We start from the raw sequence: 21,340 nt of genomic DNA, 5'->3' as shown, positions 1-21,340 counted from the left end.
ACACACACACACACACACCTGTTAACCTATAGAGAACTACTGCTGTCATCTCTTGTGTATCAGAGAATGACGGTGACGCTATCACAGGATGACTCTAGTGTGTGCCCTAATAAAACGAATAATTGTGGCCGTGGCAGCTCGTGCAGTTACTGCAAAATGTCACTTCAAAGTTAGCTTGCCTGCTGTCTATTTTCATCCTGGAAGAGACTCGTTAACTAGCGGCTAAAGGCTACTATAACAAACCAAATGTGCATGCATCCACATTACACATTCTGCCCACTGGCCGTATGGATAAGAGAACGGCTGGCTGCCGACAGACTCTCTTGTATCCAAGTTGCGCACCTACATTAGGCGTTAACCCTTGTCATGATGTGATATCAAGGTTGATGTTGTATCTAGCTAATTTCTATTGTTAAATATTCTTCTTAACTTGACAGACACTTCTTAAGTAGAGGCTGACACGGCTGTAAAGTTACAGAAGCTCGAGATTGAAAGCTGTCAGGGGCCGGAAAGCCTGCCTGCTGCTGCACCAGGTATATCACTCACCACCTTCTCCACCCGAAATTCTGCCAGTCCAATTACCACGGCTTTTGATGTTTGCAAGCACATTGCTCTAGTGCCGTCATTACATGAATCTGAGGTTGACTCCTACTTCATTGTATTTGAGTGCATTGCAGTTTCTGTACAGTGGCCGGCGGAGGTTTGGTGTCTGTTGCTCCAGTGTAAGCTCCATGGCAAGGCCCAGGAAGCCATGGCAGCACTCTCTTTAGAAGAGAGTGTAAACTATGTTTAAACTAAGTCTGCTATTCTTCGCATCTCTGAACTAGTCCCTGAGGCATATCAGCAGAAATTTAGGAGTCATAGGAAGTCACAGAATCAGACTTATACTGAGTTTGCCAGAGAGAAGGGTGTTATTTGATAAGTGGCCCGCTACCTGTTCTGCCGATAACATCAATGCTAATAATGCTTCTGGTTGAGGATTTTAAAAAGTGTTTCCCCCGAGCGCATCGTTGTGTATTTATATGAGCCAAAGGTAACTACTTTAACTGCTGCAGCAACATTAGCTGATGGGTATGTGTTAATTCACAAAACTGCAAACTGCTCCTTTTCCTGTCAGACCACGTTGATCAGTTGATCAATCAGCTGCGGATTTGGTTCGGTGCATTGAGATGGGCTGAATTCCCCGTCCAGTGCATAAATTCATTTATTAACAATTATATCAAGCAACATAGTCAGTGGTTTCCATTTCAAAAGTGTATTTACTCATTTACCAATAATGGAATTAATGATCTGCACTGAGTCATACTTTTAGGTAAGGAATAAACTTTGTCCAGAGTCACTGTTCTGCACATATAAGTTTCGTGCAACAAACCATTGTTGCACTGCAATGATATATTCAAACAAAAAACTTCTTTTTAATTGTTTATCGTAGGCCTAGGGCTATTTCAATGCCTTTCCGATTGTTATTTTTAATATGGTATCACCCTCTCTGGGAACCATCACCTTATCGGGGTGGAGAGGTTTATGTGTCCCTAGGAACCTAATGGCTATGTTGTCGGGCGCTTTGTGCTCCTGGTAGGGTCTCCCATGGCAAAGTGGTCTTAGGTGAGGGGCCAGACAAAGAATGGTTCAAAACACCCTATGAATCACAGAGAGAGAGATGGAATCACCCTGCCATGGAGCCTGGCACAGCCCGGGGGGGGGGGGGGACTCTGACTGTTGTTTGTGTTGTTTATGCATATGCACCAAACAAGACTTTGGAGCACTCAGCCTTCTTGGAGACCTTGAATGGAGTCCTGTATGGGCTCCATTGGGGGACTCCATAGTTCTGCTGGGAGATTTTAACACACATGTGGACAATGATGGAGATACATGGAGGGGCGTGATTGGGAAGAACAACCTCCCAGATCTAAACCAGAGTGGTTGTTTTTGGATTTCTGTGCTAGTCTTGGATTGTCTATAACAAACACCATGTTAAAGCATAGGGATGCTCATAAGATTGATGGTCGATTTTATAATTGTTTCATCTGATCTGAGGCCATATGTTTTGGACACTCGGGTGAAGAGAGGGGCGGAACTGTCAACCGTCTGGTGGTGAGTTGGGTCATGGGGTGGGGGAAGACTCTGGATAGACCTGATAAGGCCAAACGTGTAGTGCGAGTAAATTGGTAACGTTTGTAGGAGAAACCTGTCCGACAGACTTTCTACTTACACCTCCGGCGGAGCTTTTTGGGCATCCCTGTGGAGGCTGGGGGCATTGAACCAGAGTGGTCAATGTTCAAAGTTTCCATTGCTAAAGCTGTGGTGGAGAGCTGTGGTCTTAGGGTTTTCAGTGCCTCAAGCGACAGTAACCCACAAACACCCTGGAGGACACCATTGGTCAGGGGAGCCATCCGACTGAAGAAGGAGTTTTTCCGGGATATGCTATCCCGAAGGGATCCAGAAGCAGTTGCAAGGTACCAAAGGGCCTGAAGGACTGCAGCCTCTGCCGTGAAAGAGGCAAAGCAGCGGATGTGGGAGAAGTTAGGGGAAGACATGGAGAAGGACTTTAGGTCGACACCAAGGTGTGGAAAACTGGAAAACCGTTTGCCACCTCAGGAGGGGGAAGCGGGGAACCATCCAAGCTGTGTACTATAAGGATGGGATGCTGATGACCTAAACTGACGAGGAAATAGGTCTGTGGAAGAAGCATTTTGAGTAACTTCTAAATCCAGGTAATCTATATATCTATGGTAGAAGCAGAGCTGGAGGATGATGGGGGATTGTCGTCAATTTCTCTGGTTGAAGTCGCTGTTAAGCAACTCCACAGAAGCAAAGCCCCAGGGATTGATGAGATCCGTTCAGAAATGCTGAAAGCTCTGGGTGTGGAGGGGCTGTCTTTGTTGACACGCCTCTTCAACATTGCGTGGAGGTCTGGGACGGTGCCTAGGGAGTGGCAGACCAGGGTGGTGGTTCCCCTTTTCAAAAAGGGGGACCAGAGGGTGTGTGCCAATTACAGGGGTATCACACTTCTCAGCCTCCCTGGTAAAGTGTACTCCAAGGTGCTGGAAAGGAGGGTTTGGCCGATGGTTGAACCTCGGGTTGAAGAGGAACAATGCAGATTCCATCCTGGTTGTGGAACAATGGATCAGATCTTCACTCTTGCAAGGATCTTAGAGGGAGTCTGGGAGTATGCCTAACCAGTCTACATGAGTTTTGTGGATTTAGAGAAAGCGTAGGACCGGGTCCCCCGGGAGATATTGTGGGAGGTGCTGCGGGAATATGGGGTGAGGGGGTCCCTTCTCAGGGCAATCCAATCTCTGGATGACCAAATTGAGAGCTGTGCTTGGATTCTCGGCAGTAAGTCAAACTCGTTTCAGGTAAGGGTTGGCCTCTGGCAGGGCTGCGCTCTGTCACCAATCCTGTTTTTAGTGTTTATGGACAGGATATCAAGGCGTAATTGGGGTGGGGAGGGGTTGCAGTTTGGTGGGCTGGGGATCTCATCGCTGCTCAGATGATGTGGTCCTGATGGCATCATCGGACTGTGACCTTCAGCACTCACTGAATTTGTTTGCAGCCGAGTGTGAAGTGGCTGGGATGAGGATCAGCACCTCTAAATCTGAGGCCATGGTCAGCAGAGTACCATCTTCAAGAAAGGGAATGAGTCCTTACCCCAAATGAAGGAGTTTAAATACCTTGGGGTCTTGTTCACGAGTGAAGGGATAATGGAGCGGGAGATTGGTTGGAGAATCGGCGCAGTAGGTGCGGTATTACATTCAATTTTTTGCACCAAAAGAGAGCTGAGCCAGAAGGTAAAGCTCTTGATCTATGGTCAGTTTTCATTCCTACCCTTACCTATGGTCATGAAGGCTGGGTCATGACCGAAAGAACAAGATCCAGGGTACAAGCGGCCGAAGTGGGTTTCCTCAGGAGGTGGCTGGCGTCTCCGTTAGAGATAGGGTGAGAAGCACAGTCATCCGTGGGGAGCTCGGAGAAGAGCTGCTGCTCCTTCGCGTCGAACAGAGCCAGTTTAGGTGGTTTGGGCATCTGGTAAGGATACCTCTTGGGCGCCTCCCTAGGGAGGTGTTCTAGGCATGTCCAGCTGGGAGGAGGCCTCGGGGAAGACCCAAGACTAGGGGGAGGTATTATATCTCAAACCTGGCCTGAGTTGGTTAATGTGGCTCTTGAAAGGGAAGTTTGGGGTCCCCTACTGGAGCTGCTCCCCCCACGACCCAACACTGGATAAGCGGACAAAGATGGATGGATGGATATCACCCATAATAGCCCTTTAGTTAAACTTACTCTAACCTTTGATTTAAAGTAACTAAACAGATGCTATGAACGGCTTACCAAGCATCTGTATCAAAATAAAAGATGAGATCACAAAACATAACACACAACACTCCATACTGCATGTCAGAAGTTGGGTTCAGGCTAATACATCTGTCATTTTTTACTTCTTTTTGTGGTTCTGTAACATTTAAACCCCAAGGAACATGCTGTACAATGATTCAGTCATGAGGCACTTGTATGCTGTTATTAGCAACTGTATTTGTAGCTCTGATAATGTAATCAAAACCTTCACATGATGCCTCTTTATTGGTTTTGCATGAAAACAATATCTGTCTCCGCCAGTGAATAATCCACAGCTGAAATCAAATTTGTTTGTCTCTGTGATAAATAGTATTTCATAAAGTGAACAAACCTCCTCATTATTTCTACTGCAGTGTGTGTACCAATGACATTACACTGTATATTACTTCTCTGGCGAAAATAGGCTAGCTGGGAGACATTGTGCATATGATAAATAATGTATTCAGTCAGAGTTACCATATTAGGGTTAGGTGTGCATGTGTGTCTTTGTGTGTGTGTGTGTGTGTGTGTGTGTGTGTGTGTGTGTGTGTGTGTGTACTATGTACTGTATGTGTGAGTTGATGAGGTCTGATGTGTTTGAGTGGGTTAACAGAGCAGGACAGAAAAGTAATAAATGCATCATGTGGAAACAGTTGTAAATAGATCATCATGTAGCTTTACAAGGGTAAAATTCTGCCATGACACAAAATAAAACACATTCTGTTGTTCGTGATAACAAAAACATGAATCCCACTGCATATTCTTACAAATATTACAAATACTGAGGAATTTCTACCAAATACTGAAAAGAAGTGGTGTGTCATTTGTCTGCTACGCACAAGGCACTCCGACTATCTAAACAAAGAACAACTCCGATTAAAATACACAGAAAGGGAGTGTGATTTAATTCTCTCCCCTCATATCTCTGACGCCAATACTCCACTTGTCTTTAAATATTTGTTAATTGCTATATGAATTTTCTGAACATTGAGTACAGCCCCTTTAAAGGAACACGCCGACTGGGACTTTAGCTTATTCACCGTAACCCACAGAGTTAGACGAGATGATACATACTAGGGATGAGCGAGTACAGCACTATCTGTATCTGTATCTGTTTACCACATGAATTATCTGTATCCGTATCCGTACTCAGACTGGGCGGGGCCTAAACCGGAAGTGGTCAGATTTAACCCGGAAGTGGGTCGGGTTGTCTGGAAATGGGCGGGGCTTTAACCAGTATGTTATTTTAAGCATGCAATTAATATGGGTTGATCAGAAATTGATATATTTATTGCTGGAAGGGAGTTGCATTTAAACCAAGCAGCATGTCTGAAACCCACGTTCACCAGAAATCTACTGGTTACTATGTAAGGACTACAAACTGAAGTTAAAAACAAACCTGAAGCTGAAGAAACCCTAAACGTTAACAGAACAGACCCGCAGACCCGATTGACTGACGGAGCGGGAGCGAGAGAGTGAGAGAGAAAGAGAGAGAGAGAGAGAGGGAGCGCATTTCTCCATGTTCTGTGTGTGTGTGAGTGAGCAGAGCTTGTTTGTAGGCGGGGGGGGGCGCTGTGATTATCACAGAACGCAGCGCGGCCATTTGAGGAGTTGTATTCAATCCGAGCACAGATATTGACTCGTATTACTCGTATAATACTTGTACTCGGCAAAAGTGCTTTATCCGTACCGGATACTTGTTTCAGCCGGGTACTCGGATCATCCCTAATACATACCCTTCTCATCTCTGCGTGCTGTAACTCCGTCTGACGCCCTCAGCAGTAGCTTAGCCTAGCAAAGATCCTGCAGATTAATGGTTCCAACTAGCCTACTCCTCCCAATAAGTGACAAAATAACAGCAACATGTTTCTATTTACATGTTGTGATTTGTATAGTCACAGGGTGTACAGATAACAGCCATGAGACATAGCCATATTCTAACCGTACACAAACTGGGAATTATATTCTCAGAAAGGCTAAGCACATCTACAAAATTATTCTGTGGCTTATAGCCCAACTCAATTTCTAATATGCTTGATCCATCTGAACATCCTAGAACCCTTAGGATCTACCTCCACTGCGCTGTGGAGTGAGGTTAGGATACACGACACATACATTCCAGAATAGAAGTGCTCTGGTTTGTTTGGCTTTCTTTTAATGATTCACAATTGTCTTGGACATTGCTTAGCATTTCGATGCAGCAATGGTGGCTCTGCAACATAGTCTGCAGAAGAAACTTGTTTTGGTGGAACATTTACACCCCACAAAAGAAAACGCCCATATGAAATATTAAATGACTAAACTGCAAAACGTGCAGTTTTCAGCATGTAGCTTGCTAGCTCCAAGTTGTTGTTACCGAAACGAATAGAGTTGAAGAACAACACACAGATAGCGGAAGGCAAGTTAGATCCGGCCATCTTGGAAATGTACTTGATCCAGACTAGGTAACTACCAGCCTAGTGCATGTCCCAAGAGTCAGAACAAAACACTTTTTGTTATCATGCAAAACAGACCAGAGGCCTGTGCTACGAATCAAGATCAGCATGCCTTGGATTTATTTCAGTTACCCGGTTTCACCTAACCTAAAAACCGCGGTCCTGCATAGGCTGTGTCAGGACTGTGGTTAACAACTAGTTCAATCAACCCCGGGTTTACAAGTCTTTTTGGTTAGGGGTTTAGCATAAGTTACTGTGGCGATTTAACCCGGTAACAAGTGATCCACCTTCGTGATACAGGTTGAACCTGAAGTTACCTGGTTAACGCCAAATCTTGCCTCTGGAATAACCTCTCAGATGATATCAGACAAGTCCAAGCTGACCATTTTATTTTAAAGCTAAAGACTTTCCTATTTTACGCTGACAACTTAACTCTGTACTGGCTTAAACTTATTTTTAATTTAATTTAAATGTGCATCTAAAAGTGAGAGTATTTGAGAGTTTACTTTTACATGTTGTATCTCTTGTATCGCTTGCTTTTTTTATTATAAATCTATTACCTTTGCTGCGTTTTTAATTTCTGATATAGAAACTTGTTGACAGCAGTCAGATTTGACCCAAGGAACACAGGAAGGTTAAGTAGCGCTCAGTGGGATGAGGGTGTGTGGTTGAGACACTATTTGAGGCTGTGTAAAGGTAACCAGTAAGAACTGGAATTATATACTGAAGCTGTAAGCATTTGATACAAGTGGAAGTAAACAGACTTAACTAAATGAAACTTCTATGTCTTGTTTGTGCCACACTCCCACAATGTAATAAATAAAATATTACCGATATTTGGACATCTCCCAGACAGCCAGAGCTTCCACATTTCAATCTAGAAATGAGTTATTGGTTGAATTTGAAGCAGGACATTTTACATCCAATCACATTAATGATGTTAACACATAAATCAGACAATGCACAAACAATTTCGTGATATCCTTGAAGTTGTGGTCTTGACCTGTCTTGAAATAAAATCCTGAGTCTTCTCCGAGACCGAGACAAGAACGAGGGGTAAAGAAATGTGGTAATTTTTAGACAAGACCGAGACCTTCATAAGAGGGTCTTGAGAGTAAAACCTTGAGGTCTCGGGTACTACAACAATATCCTGTAAAGTGCTTTGACTTGCCCTTGTGTATACAATGTGCCATACAAATAAATTGCCTTGCCTTACCAAATATGTTATAGCCTAGACCTTAGATGAACCAAACTGAAGCAAATAAAAATCTCTGAATACGTCACAAGTTCAGACATTACTGCCCTGTAAAATATGTTGTAAAATGTTGGTATATGACATATGATATAATCCTCCATAAAGCTTGAGAAGATCATTGAAATTCTCAGAAATGATCATAACATCCAGTTATAACAATAATTAATAATAATGTATTTAAATACCCACCTTGGCCTCTGTGCAGAATACACCTGCAGCCTCTGCAGCAGACTCAAGGAGAAGGGTGTGTGGGTTTATCTCCTTTTTTTCCTCATCTCAATAAAAGTTTTGGTTGTATCAGCACAAATTAGCATTGATGGTACCTAGCTAATCTCACACAGCTGCAGAATGGAGCATTAGGGAGAGGGTGCAGGGCCCTGGCCCATCTGTGGAGGGACCAACTCACGGTCCCCTGAAACCCACATCACTTTGGCCTTGTCAGATGGTCCCTGCAGTGTGTGTGTTTGTGTGTGTGTGTGTGTGTGTGTGTGTGTGGGTGTGTGTGTGTGCGTACTGAGCGTGCGTGCGTGCGTGGATGTGTGTGACATTGTGCATTTGTTTGCTTGCGTCACATTAACTTACACAAACCCTTGTGTGTTGAATGTAGTGAGTTGCTGTAATCGTGGATAAGCAATTCTCTAAAGAGATAACACAGCTGTTATCAAGGTGCTTTTAACAGAGATGACAAATTGTATCACTGTACATTTCTCATGAATTATAGCTCTTACATATTTGGAGTCCAGCATTGTCGTTTTTCTCCCCCATCAGTCCCACTATGCTATATATTGTTCTTGTCAGCTCCCTACCTCTTCATTCATCTCTGCAGTGTCCCTTTTGATTTTACCAAGTGGCAGTCTCAAGTATGTAGAATAGTTTGGGGTCTGTCATCTGTCTTGTTCTTCAGCGTGTCTGTCTCTGTCCCTTTCAGTGGCCTGTGCCCTGTCATGCAACAAATCAGCAGCTGCTAGCGTTTTTAGACCTGTTAGAAAGTGAGGAATGATCTTTCCATTTCAGTTCACATTACTGAATGGTTGTTTTACACGCACCTACTTGACACCTCTGAATAATATTTTCATGGAAATACATTTTGAATACAGTGGATGACATGCAGAAAGCTGATGTGTTATCAAGGCGAGAGCAGCGTTTCAGTGAATTTGCTGATGGCCGTCTTTGCAAATCTTATTCCCATCCATTGTACACACATAATAATGACATGATGTCGAGATTTAATAGTACTGTACCAGAAAGTGGTCTCTCTACCTATTCAGCATCTACAGCGGTTCTCTTCAAGCCGTCTCATGTGTCTATCTGAGTGTCTCCATGTCCGACGTCTGGTGGTGCAGAAGCCCGTCTGATTGAGGCGCCAGTAGCTAGACAGTCCAGACGATAGCAGCTGATACCCTGTCAACACTGACGGCCATGTCACCATCACAACGGAACTATGAGTGCTGCTGTGGCACACGAATGAAAAGTGTTTCAGTACAGGGGAGATATATACAAAATGTGATTTATGAACTCCATATAGAAAAAAAAAGTCTATCTTTTAACTTCTTCCCTTCTAAACTGGTTCAAGAAACCAATTCAATTTAAGAAAAATACAAAATAATTCACTTACTGGACCTTTTTCAGGCAACATTTCTTAATGAAAATGGACACAAATAGCTACAGTAACATGCAATTAACTGCATGTTGTTTGAAGGTTAAGAAATGGTTAAAGTATGAGAGTAGAATAATGGAAGTCGTCCTCCGTCCCCCTTGGCCTTCCTTTGTATTGACTCTTACATTTATATTATAAAATGCTTAGATGTTCAGAAACCAGATTGATGTTAACTGTAAATTATGTTGATATCATGGTGCCTAGCAACAATGTTACAACGTATGCCTTGTATATATTGTATTTTAAATTTTGTCAAAGGGCAAAACTAACTTGAAAGGGTTGGTTTTACAAGCTGTCTAACTAAGGCTGAGCGGACGTGTGTTTTCACGGATGTTTCCTAAAATCGCTCTGTCAATGCTTCGATTTCTCACAGTTTTAGGGTATATTGGAGCATTGACACATAATCAATGAAGGTAACAATAGCAAAAAACGTCAGTAGCAATCATTAAACCAACTTCACCTTGCTCACTAGAAGGACCGGACCGTAGTAGGCTGCCGGAATATACGTCGTTCCCCGTTCACCTACCTTAACAAAACCTTATGCCCTAACTTTCCAATGGAGGGATGCTGTCATTTTAACAGGAGGGAAACACTATTCTTCAGGGAAACATTTCGACACATCGGCGTGCCTGCGTCTCTGTGACCAGAGCCGGACTTTGCGCCGAACATGGAGAACTCCCGGTGTTGCCGTGGCTAAACAATGTTAGTAAAACACCAGCAAAAAACACATTAACAGAAGAACACAAAATCAGTAACGACCTGCTGCTTGGCTTATTTTCTGTCATCAGTGTAGCATTAAAGAAAGGTGAATTTAGCAGGCTAGCTAAATAACCAGACTCTAACAACTCAGTACTTTTTGCACACACTCTTGGCACAGCGTAGGAATGCACATTCTTATTGCCAGACATGTGACAATTTTGTTAGGCTATTTTGTATATCCAGTTTGACCAGACGTCCCCGCTTTCCACGGACAGTCCCCGGTTTTGGTGACCTGTCCCTGGCTGGATCTGTCCCCGGAAATGTCCCCGGTTTTCACTGTGACTGAAATTGGAATGAAAGAAAGAAAATTTTGACCAAACGTAGCCAATAGTTGCTCAAGACAGCCAGAGCCAGCGCTGATCAGAGCTCAGAGATGTTTTAGAATGCCGCATTTTATGATGCTAAAATGACTGGTTATTTACATGGACTCTGGTGGGTTTAACAAACTCAATTTTGCGGATTTCATGTTTTAAAAAAGGATCTTAATCTTTTACAGAAAGGTCAACCTCCTTGGAAATCCTTTCCTTAATGTTGTCAGACACTTTGAAAATTAATCTGAGTCTGTCAGTAGCAAAACGAGCACATTTATGAATGTAAATACAAGCTGGACAATTATCCTATTAACTTACTTTGTAGCTTGCTTCTCTGCTGCCGACTGGAGCGATCTCGTTAAATACTGCATCAATGTCAAAGGAAAATATTTCCTCAATAGTTTTTATTGTATCAATGAGCTGTTGCAGAAACAAGCCTGAAGCAATAAAGCAAAAGCTGTTAGATAAATGTAGTTCAGTAAAAATTACAACATTCCCCTCGGAGGTGTAGTGGAGTACAAGTACGAAGTGTATGTCCCGTTTTTAAGTTTTACAAAACTGAAAACATGACGTGTTTTGGAGGTATAAACTATACGCTTCTGAGCTGAAAATGTCCCCGGATTTTGCCTGAGAAATCTGGTCACCTTAGTGTTGCCTGAAAGCCTGGTGAAATTATCAAGTTAGGTTTGTTAGCTAATTTAGCTAAGAAAGTTAGCTAACTTATTTAAGAAAAGTTAGCAAATTACGCTAAGATAGTTAGCTAATTTAGACACTGCTTTAACCTATGAGAATGGTGGAGGAATTGACAAAAAGCTCGCTTGGGAGGAAATACCGTGAACATAAACAAAAGACATTTTTATTTTAGAAAAAAAATGTATGCAGGCTATTTCTCTTTGTGCAATTTATATGTTAATGATATGATAGCATAGCATAGCACTTACTACAATGGATTCAGTATCTCACTGTACTTACACATGTTGAGCCTGTCTACCCCTAGTGGAGCACAATCTCTTTAGAAGACACACTGAACCCTTCACTTTCCAGGATCTTTCACTCGTCTTCTGCACTACTGCTGGACTGGATACTGTTTTGATCAGTGGCTTTGTAATTGTGCTGTTAAGGACAACACATGCTGATTGTAACATGCAATGCAGTACACATGCTCTTGTGTGATAAAGGTTTTGTCAAAATAATGTCAATAAGCACTATATAGCTAAGCCATCTGTTAGGGAGGGGTTTAGCTTTATCTTGTATTATTCTTGTTGTACACCATCATCCACAATCACACAATTCTACAGAAGTGAAACACGTCCAGTAGACCTGCACTCTTCTGTTGAAGCAGCTCCACTGGACCAGTTTGGCATTACATACATTAATTTCCTTTCACACTTTTCACCAACAATCCAGGTGTTCAACCCAGTGCACTTCAGGCTAGTGTGGGCATTCACATCAATTCCCTTTTAATATTGGCAACACAGATGGTCAACTGCTCATGCTGTGCTAAAAAGTTCAATCTAAACGAAAACATCTCTTTAAATTTGGTTAGCCGACCACTTTCACCATAAGGTCTCTCCTCTCCTCTCTTCTCTCCTCTCCTCTCCTCTGTTCTTGCCCTCCATCCTTGCTTAGCCCTTCATCATCCACAGAGACCATTAAGTTAATGAGACCTGAGGTAGGGGCGGATGCTGCAGGCTGCTCCCTCTTTCCTCCCCCTATCATTCCTTCTATCGCTCTCTTTTTCTCTCTCTCTCCCTCTCTCTCTCATTGTCTCTCTAATTCTTTCACTCCTGTTCTGGCCATCTTTTTCTTTCCATCTCCTTACCCTCTTTCACTCTGTAGATTTATTAGTGGATGCCTGTTGTTGTCGCCAAAGTTGTGCCGCAGCAGCAAAGAGCTGCTACTCAGGCGACTCAGGGGACAGACATTTCATTTCCGCCCTCTTAACGAGTTGGTGGTGAGTGTGTGTTAATATGTGTGTGTGTGTGCTTGTGTGTGTGTGTGTGTGTGTACGTGAGCTATGAAGGGAGATGGTTGATGGGGGAGGGGTGGGGGGAGCAGGCACGTTGTCCTCCTTCTCCTCCTACTCCACACTCTCAGACAGAGATAATGGGGGAGCTGATAGCAGCCTTGGAGACTGCTGTGGCTCCAAGCACAGATATGGACCGATAACGCCTCCACCACCTTGCCTGCTGCTGCTGCTACTGTGTGTGTGTCTTTGTGTTTGTGTCTAGATGTATGTGTGTAGTGCTGTAACACACTCACATCCAGGTATGTACGACTGTGGGTGTGTCTTTGAGTTTGTGTGTGAGTGTGTGTGTGTGTGTGTGTTTCTGTATGTTCTGTTCTCGTGTGTGGGGGTCTTTCGTTTGTAGGAGGTTTTTTTTTGTGTTTGTGTACAGATGCAAGAGTGTTGTGTTGCTACATGTGTGTATTCTGTGTGTGTGTGTGTGTGTGTGTGTGTGTGTGTGGTGTTGTGTGCATGTGTGTCATACATCTGCTTCTGTAAAGTGAGTGTGTGGCTCTCTCTGTGTCTCTGCAGCCTCCTTCATCCCACCAGACATTCCTGTCTCCTTTTTATGGGCACAGGAACAGCTGGCCACCCCAGTAGGCTTCTCACAATGAGACAATCACTATACAGCCTGATGACACACACACACACACACACATACACACACACACACCACACACACACACACACACACACACACACACACACACATAAGCACAGGAAAGCACATACAGTATGCAGAGACACCCACTCTTGCTTATATGTTTCCTGTTGTGCTGTTGTGTTACAGCACCATCAGGCTCATCGCTCTTTTCTCTTTTACTTCTGAAAATATAAGAGTTTTTTACTGTTATAGCTTATTCACATCGCAGCAGCTTCAGCAATGAGTTACATTCTGACGTTAAACATTTTTTCCCCCATGTGACTTTGATGAATTGCAAAAGGCGAATCTTTTCGCTGTACTTTACACAATCTCCTCGTATGACAATCACGTCCTGACAGTTCAAATGAGAAAATGATTAATAGGGCTTGTGATTAACATAATGAGTTATTATCCAGGACAGAGAAATTATTTCATCAAGCCAGGCTATATTTATCTTTGTTCACCTATGCACCTGTTCTGCTCATTTCACAGAGCTTTATTGCATGTGAGATTACAGCGTTTTTCCATTTGTGTCCATGCACTGATTAGTTTTGAACAGTGGCAATATGATTGGCTGTAAATTGTTTCCATTTGTACATGAAAATGCATATTTATGAGTGCCTATACTCAGCCTTAAAGCAGCTTGAAATACAATTCTACACACTACACTCTCTTCAGATTGATGCAACACTAAAATTGAATGCCAGGTTATATTTTTGGTTTACTGCACCTTGCACAATATACGAGACCGTGTTTATACAGGAAATGAGCACAAAGAAACGTCTGATTTTAATATTATGACACAATTTGTATACATGAATGAAAGGTGTTGTACTAATTGGACGGAACCAAAGACGTTTTCTAACTAATTTCACAACAGAAGGTCAGTTTACATGTCTTGGGAAGCAGTACTGGAGCAGCTTTGTAAAGGTGAAGTAGGTAGGTTTAATGGAACTGATATTTAGTAGCACTTATGGGAAATGTAGGTAATTTATGTAGCTGGACCCATATAATTGACTAAATATCAAGAAATCTTGCCTTCTTTTGCTTCCTTTTTTAAAAATCAATCTTTAGCACTGTTATGGTTCATGAACTAGGCCTGCTAGTTGCTAAGATACAATGCAATGTTGGCTCATGGAAATCTGAAATAGTGGCAATAAAAGACTTCACTTTCTGGTAATGCTCTTGATCCATCACTGTGAACAATTTTCTGTTCATCCTCCATCTCTTCTTCCTATCCATCCTAAAAACTGTATGTACTCCTTTATGACCCATGCAGGGGAGGGGCGTTTCCCGTGGCAATGGATTTTACTTGTTTTCTCAAATGAATTTTACAACACTGAACTAAAACAAAAAAATCTGTCAATAGCAAGTTCCCCTATCCTTATGGAAATTCAATACTACATTTTTGCAATACCCCTTTAAAGTTGATGACACTATGACTAGACCCTTATTTTCACCTTGATAAAAAAATATTAACATATATAATATATATATAAACCAAAAAGGCCTTACAGTAATGTCATAGTGATGTGATGAACATACAAAAATTAAATGTAAACACTTGTATTCCCATGACAACTGGGCAAACTCCATCAGCCGAGGAAGATCATGTGAATGATTGACAGCTGTAACAGATAATAAATGGACCTCAAGGAGAGATGGCTTTGTCAACTGCAAAAAAAAATGTTATAATAAAGAAATAAGGACGCAACTTTTCATGTGAAAAGATTTGAACTTTTTTATTGAAAGTCAGACAAACCGCTGTGAGAGACAATACATCCCTTCAGACGAACCCAGAGCCTCTTCCCAGCCCACCAGGAGATCACTGTGTGTAAAATATTAAATATTGAATATGCACTTAAAAAAAATACTTTAGAGCTGATTTTTTTCTTTTACTTTCCATTTTTCCCCCAGAACACAGAGCTTTAGAAACACACAAAATCTGAATATTAAGTTTGTAGAATGTTGAACAACTCATTATTTTACTTTGTGACTATTTGTATGAAAGGTCATTTCTGTGTGTGTGTCCTTGTGTGTGTGTGTGTGTGTGTGTGTGTGTGTTTGTGTGTGTGTGTGTGTGTGTCCGGTATTCTTGCCTGAATCTGTTCATTAGTTGCTTACAAATTTTCAAAGCTAAAATAGACAGTAGCAGTACCCAGAATGCCTTGTTCTGGGAAGCCATACACACTTGTGTTTGTTTAATATGATCACATCCAGGGCACATTTCACACACACACACACACACACACCCAAACCACACACACCACACCACCCCACACACACACACACACACACACCTAACTACCAGGCTGACATTCTCCTCACACAACTGCAGAGAAAGTCTCCTGAGAAAGATTGCTGCCAGGCACAAAATGGAGAGAGAAAGAGTAGAGCAAGGTGAGGGAGAGCTGTGGTGGGGGAGGAGGAGGAGGGGAGGAGATAGGAGGAGGAGGAGGAGGAGGAGGAGGAGAGAGGAGGATCGGGAGAAATAGAAATGCTGTTTTCTTTTTTCCCCTTTCTCTCCACAAGCCGCAGCTGTTTTGTTCTCAGTGCTCGCGCCTTCACTCGTTGCTTCGCTTTGATAGGTTTCAGCGCACTCGACTGTATTGACTACGGTCTTGGCAAGCACAAGGACAAATCAATTAGGAGCGTTGACTGATACAGTGTCTGAGTTTTTCCCCATTCTCAATAGCGAATTGGAGCAATTAAAAACCGACTGTAGCACATGATGTGACAGTAATGGCCATAATGGCTCGTCGTCAAGGTTCAGGCGCCAGATAATGTTATTGTTTATCTAGATGATTATTGTTGTTTATTCATAAGCTTGGGAATCCTCCCCCCCACCCCCACCCTATTTGACAACCCTATACCCCTGGCCTAAACACAAACAGACGTTTGTGATATTGAAAGGTGGCCATCTGTCCAATCAGGGAATCAAGTCCATAAGGGGAACCAGTTTGGGGGCGAGACCTGATCTGGAAGACATTAGCATGTGAATTAGTTGTTGACTGGGTGCCAAAGCCAGCAGCATAATCACTGCCAACTAGATGACAGCATTCCCCTAATCAATGGTTTGATATCTATATGGAAACATATGGAGGGATCAGGCACGCAGGCTGTGCTGTTTAATTTTGATCCAGTTTGTGCTAAATTTCCATTCAGCTTGCGAGAGTTTTTTTGAATGCTGTGCACCAGAAAACATTAATGAAAAGTTGACATTTACAAACACAACAATGACAGAAATGTAGTGCTTTATTTCAGATGAACTAAAGCCTTTTGAAGCAGAGGTTATCGCTTTGTGAAAGATTAGAGTTCATTTTTCCACACACTGTAAATGCATGAAATGCCAACATTATAAATATTCAGAAGCTGTCAGTATTGCGACACAGTTTCTGCTATATGTTAAAGTCCCATTCCAGTCAAAGAAGTGTTGTGCTTATTGCAGGGGTGGAATAAGTAGTCAGATATTTTACTTTAGTTAAGTAGTAATAATAAAAAGTATTCTCTGCAAAACATAGTTAAGTCTCAAAAGTCCTTGTGTTAGTAGATCTCAGTGCTGCATTGGGCATGGTCGACAACAACATATTATTAGAGAGACACTGGAAAATTGGGATGGACTTTCTAGCACAGCTAACTGATTTGAATCATATTTGAAGAACAGGGACTATTTTGTGTTTATATCTGGGGTCACCTAAGGCTGCAAATCGGACATCTTCTGTTTAACATCAACACAATTGAATGTGACAATTTTTGTTTGTAATTACTCCAGTTAGTCAAAGATAAAACTGAATGATTGTCTTTAGGCCCGAAAGAAGAACAATTAAGGGCGTTTTCACAATGACAGCTTTTAGTTTGGTTGAATCAAACTAGAGTTTGTTTGCCCCGCTGGTGCGGTTTATTTGGGAGACAGACGCCGGCAAAGCAGAGCGAAGTCTCAGTGTCCAGAGCAGATGTAGTAACATCTCTAGCAAAACAATGTCTGATCATTTTAATGAAATTACTTGGTTTGACCACTAGACCAGAACACAGGACCACTGATATTTTCGGAAATAAGCATATGCTTATTTTTTAAAAGTGCTGTAGCACAACTAGCAGGAGACAAATTATAATTGCGGTAAATTTGGAGACCCTACCTTGTTTAATCAATAAATTGATAGCCTACATATTTTTGTTTTATCTCTTTTCTGTGTTGTAGTTTGTAGATAGTCCGAAGCAGTCAATGCTGTATCAACACCAGAAGTAAACAGAGCTGAATTAGCACAACTTTTATACATTTCTTTCACATCTGCTGCAGATTCACTGTTCACTCGGAAGGAAAAACTGCACTGTAAAAAGTCTTTCAACGGAACTGCCCATACGACTTTATTTTAAAATGTATATTTCTTTCAACAAATTAATTTCCTTTTATTTTGCTTTCAGATTTAGTTACAGAAAAATGAAAAGTGTGAATGTTGTGGGAACGTGCACATTTCTACAATAAAATTGATTTTGTTGAATGTTACAATATATTGCCTTCCCAAAACTCAGTTTTAGGACTTATGGCAAAATTAATTGTCAGGACACGCCCACAGTAACGGATGAACGTGTCTGGGCAAGTCTCAGCGCGGCTGGACGTGACTGATCTGCTGCTGGCCATGTGGTTATTTTTCCGTGCTTTTGGAGGGCATTTCTTCTCAAAACATACGTAAGTAACCATTTTTATCGGTGAAAGTTAAATTGTATTCAAAATTGAACGTCTATTTTTCTCTATCTCTTTGTCTAACGTTAACCTTACCAGTGTTGAGGATGCCATGAGGCGTTTCAAATGTGCCGAACTTTAAGCTCAAATGATTAGCTAACATTAAACGTTCTATTTTGAGTCAAATGCGTTTCTCTACATCAAATGTACACCCATGTTTAGTATTTCAATAATCAATCCATAATTACTAGCTTTGACTAAACTGTTGCAAGTATGTGCAAGATTGCTGCTTGTGCCTCTTCCCACTAGTTAGATTACATTATTACTGCATGGTAACGTTAATGTCCATTTACAAGGAAACAAGGCAATGCAAGTTTTTCTGTTTCGTAAATATTGTTTTTTCGGCTTTTCAGCATCACAACAGATTGTATGTCGTGCAATTTTTGTCGGAGCATTTATGAATTCATATAAGCGTCTAAGTTGCTAGATTACAGAATGAAAACATTTTTCTTTTAGTCATAACAGGTTTGGTAAATAAAAAATTTGAACGGAGTAGATACTTAATCTGGTTTTCTGTTCAAACACAAGTGTACATTTTTTTGGTAAATTGTATTGTATATGGTTATATTAACCATTGATTTGTTTCTCAAGGAGACCATCACATCTACTCCAGGGAGCATTGCTACTCCCCCCACAAAGCTCTGTCTCATTCAGATACATATTATGTAAGCAATCAAGGTTTTTTTCAATACATGTTTTTGTGTCAAACTGTTATCATGTGAAATTATGAAATCCAAAACAGTTTAATTGTGTGTGTGTGTGGGGGGGGGGATCTTGCAGATAGTGAGGAGTTTGGAAGGTGCAGTTCCACTGAATCAACGTGTATGTCTCAGCTGGACGAGGACACTCCAAAGCTCCAGGAGCTGTTCCCTTTGAACAGAGGAGAGGGGTTGGTCAGTGCATCAACAACTTGTTTATGGAGCTGATACAGGTGAGGCGAAAGTGGTTAAAATAAGTTTTAGGAACACACGCAATAAACAAGTTTAACTTTTGTTTTACAAAAAGTTACAACTGGTTTTCAGCTTATAACACATTTGAAGGTTAAAAAAAGCTCCCAGTTCATTCCCAAATAAATTTGACAGTCCTAAATACATACACTGTCTTATACAGACAGTTTTGGAAGTAAGTTTGCATCAACTTTTAAAAAATCAAGGGAAAACTCTTAAGTTCAACATATGACCATAACGTTTTTATATTGATTTAAATGACAATAAATAAGAGTTTATTAATATTCTGTTTGTCTGTCATACAGGAAACTGCAGATAGCAGTGTGCATGAGGACCTGATGCTCTGTGCTTGCCATGAACCAGAAGCCGTGGAGAAGAGAGAGAAACCCGGTGCTTACACGTCTCTGCAGTCTGGCCAGAGCATGCTGCTTTGTCCTCAGGGTGACACGCGTGCTGAATCTCCAGGATCCATGCAAAGTTTGAGAACTTATGAGGTATTTTTTGTGGGACTTGATGCACTGCGCCCAAAACCAATCTACAAGTTCACAAGCCTCAAAAACATGCTTCTTGAAGTGAAACGTGATCGTTGGCCTTGCACTGAGGACTGTTTCATTTTTTCTGGTCAAGGATGTTACATTTTTCTGGGCCTAATGAGCGTATTCTGAAAGCACTTTTTGGGTCCAAAACTTACTTCTGTGATCATTTCTGTTCATGAACATTTTTCTCTTATTTTAAAATGATTTAACTGATGTACTTGCTGAAATACAAGCTATTGTGTCAAGCTGCAGTCAGTAAGCTGAGCTCACATGTTCTAGTATGTAAACTAGTATATTTAAAAAGGAAAATCTGCTAATTTAAAACAATGATGTCGAATGATGCATTGACTGTTAAGCCGTGATGTTTCAAATGGTCAAATGTGTCAAGATTATAATATTGATAATATCTGTTTAATAAATGCTGGAATCAAATACTTCTCATTTCTTTGGTAAATGTATGCCAATGCTAACTATTTTAAGTAAATTGCACCTTATAAACAGAAATAAAGAATTTGTCAACATTAAAAAAAATAAGTGCAGGATTTAATTTAAATCAAATTTTTAATTTTTCTTTTAAATGTAACCTAATTAAATTAGGTGTTTGTGGTTAAAATGTTCTCTATTTTGACAATGGTTAAACTTAATATTTTTGTTTTTTTTGTAGACTTTACATAATAATTTAGCATATACAAAAATGTTTATTACTGAGTTTTACCTACTTAAAAAAACATGATGTTCACTAAACTAATAAAAAGTGGTTGGAAAATGTTGTCTTAATTTTATTAAGTTATATCTATGTAACAGTTTTTACAGTGTGGGAAGGCACTTTTAATGACATTTTGAACATGTTAAGAGTCTAAAAACATGTTTATAACTTGCCCTGTTCAAGCCTGTTGGGTGCTAACTCTAGCAGGAGGATAACTCGGAGTAGGCAGCACCAATTGTTTTCGTTTTTTTCTTACTGACAGCACTCAGAATTTACAAACAACATAGCTACGTGTTGGAATTGACCGGAATTTTCCTTTAATGTTAAATTCCAACCACTAAGCCAACCATCTTAATGTAGTCACTGAATCATACCTTAACTTCCATAACCACATAAGACAAAAACTATGTCAGTCTATTATCACCTGAATAATATATCTAAAGGTCTTGTGTCTCAGCAGGATTTAGAAAAACGGATCCATGACTTTTTTCTTCAGTAGCCTTGACTACTGTATTGCTGTCTTTACAGGTCTCTGTAAAAAGTCGATCAGACAGCTCCAGCTGATTCAGAACGCTGCTGCTAGTGTCCTCAATAAGACTATGAGAGTGAATTATATCTCTAATTCAGATCTTTACTTTGGCTTCCTGTGTGTCAAAGAACTGACTCTAAAATATTACTGTTGGTTTATAAAGCACTGAATATCGTAGGGCCAAAATAAATTTCAGATTTACTACTTTTTGGTTATGAACCATCCAGACCTCTCTGATTAACCTCTCAGAAGTACTTTTTGTCAGAAAAACATATCAGACAAAAATTATTATTCCGAGCAGAGTATTTTTTATGTCTCTAAACATGTCTGGAGGAAATATTTAAGGCAGTTTCACCAAATCTCCCCTGTCTCTGCTCTCAGTTTAGCCCCAGTGCCACTGTGCAGGCATGCAGTATGACACAGGCAAATGTAAACGGTTGTAAATGCGAACAAATGTTTTCCTAATGAAATTGTAAATGAT

At 41.1% G+C, this 21,340-nt stretch overlaps 2 long non-coding RNA genes across 2 annotated transcripts in view; one reads left to right on the top strand and one right to left on the bottom strand.

Moving 5' to 3' along the window:
• LOC116691770 (uncharacterized) overlaps positions 1 to 9,609 on the bottom strand; it is a 16,038-nt gene extending 6,429 nt beyond the window's left edge. Inside the window, exons 1-2 of the long non-coding RNA XR_004332547.1 lie at positions 9,600 to 9,609; positions 7,328 to 7,332 (exon numbers count right to left, since the gene is read on the bottom strand). This is a non-coding gene — a long non-coding RNA (uncharacterized LOC116691770). The remainder of the gene's footprint in view (positions 1 to 7,327; positions 7,333 to 9,599) is intronic.
• An 8,321-nt stretch (positions 9,610 to 17,930) lies between these two features.
• On the top strand, positions 17,931 to 20,364 carry LOC116691414 (uncharacterized). Its single transcript, XR_004332473.1, has 4 exons — positions 17,931 to 18,087; positions 18,733 to 18,806; positions 18,922 to 19,072; positions 19,394 to 20,364. It is a non-coding gene; the product is annotated as an uncharacterized LOC116691414 (long non-coding RNA).
• The last annotated feature ends 976 nt before the right edge of the window (positions 20,365 to 21,340 follow it).

The sequence above is a fragment of the Etheostoma spectabile genome, chromosome 6 (assembly GCF_008692095.1).
Source record: "Etheostoma spectabile isolate EspeVRDwgs_2016 chromosome 6, UIUC_Espe_1.0, whole genome shotgun sequence".
Classification (NCBI taxonomy): domain Eukaryota; kingdom Metazoa; phylum Chordata; class Actinopteri; order Perciformes; family Percidae; genus Etheostoma; species Etheostoma spectabile.
This window is presented reverse-complemented; position numbering and strand designations above follow the sequence as displayed.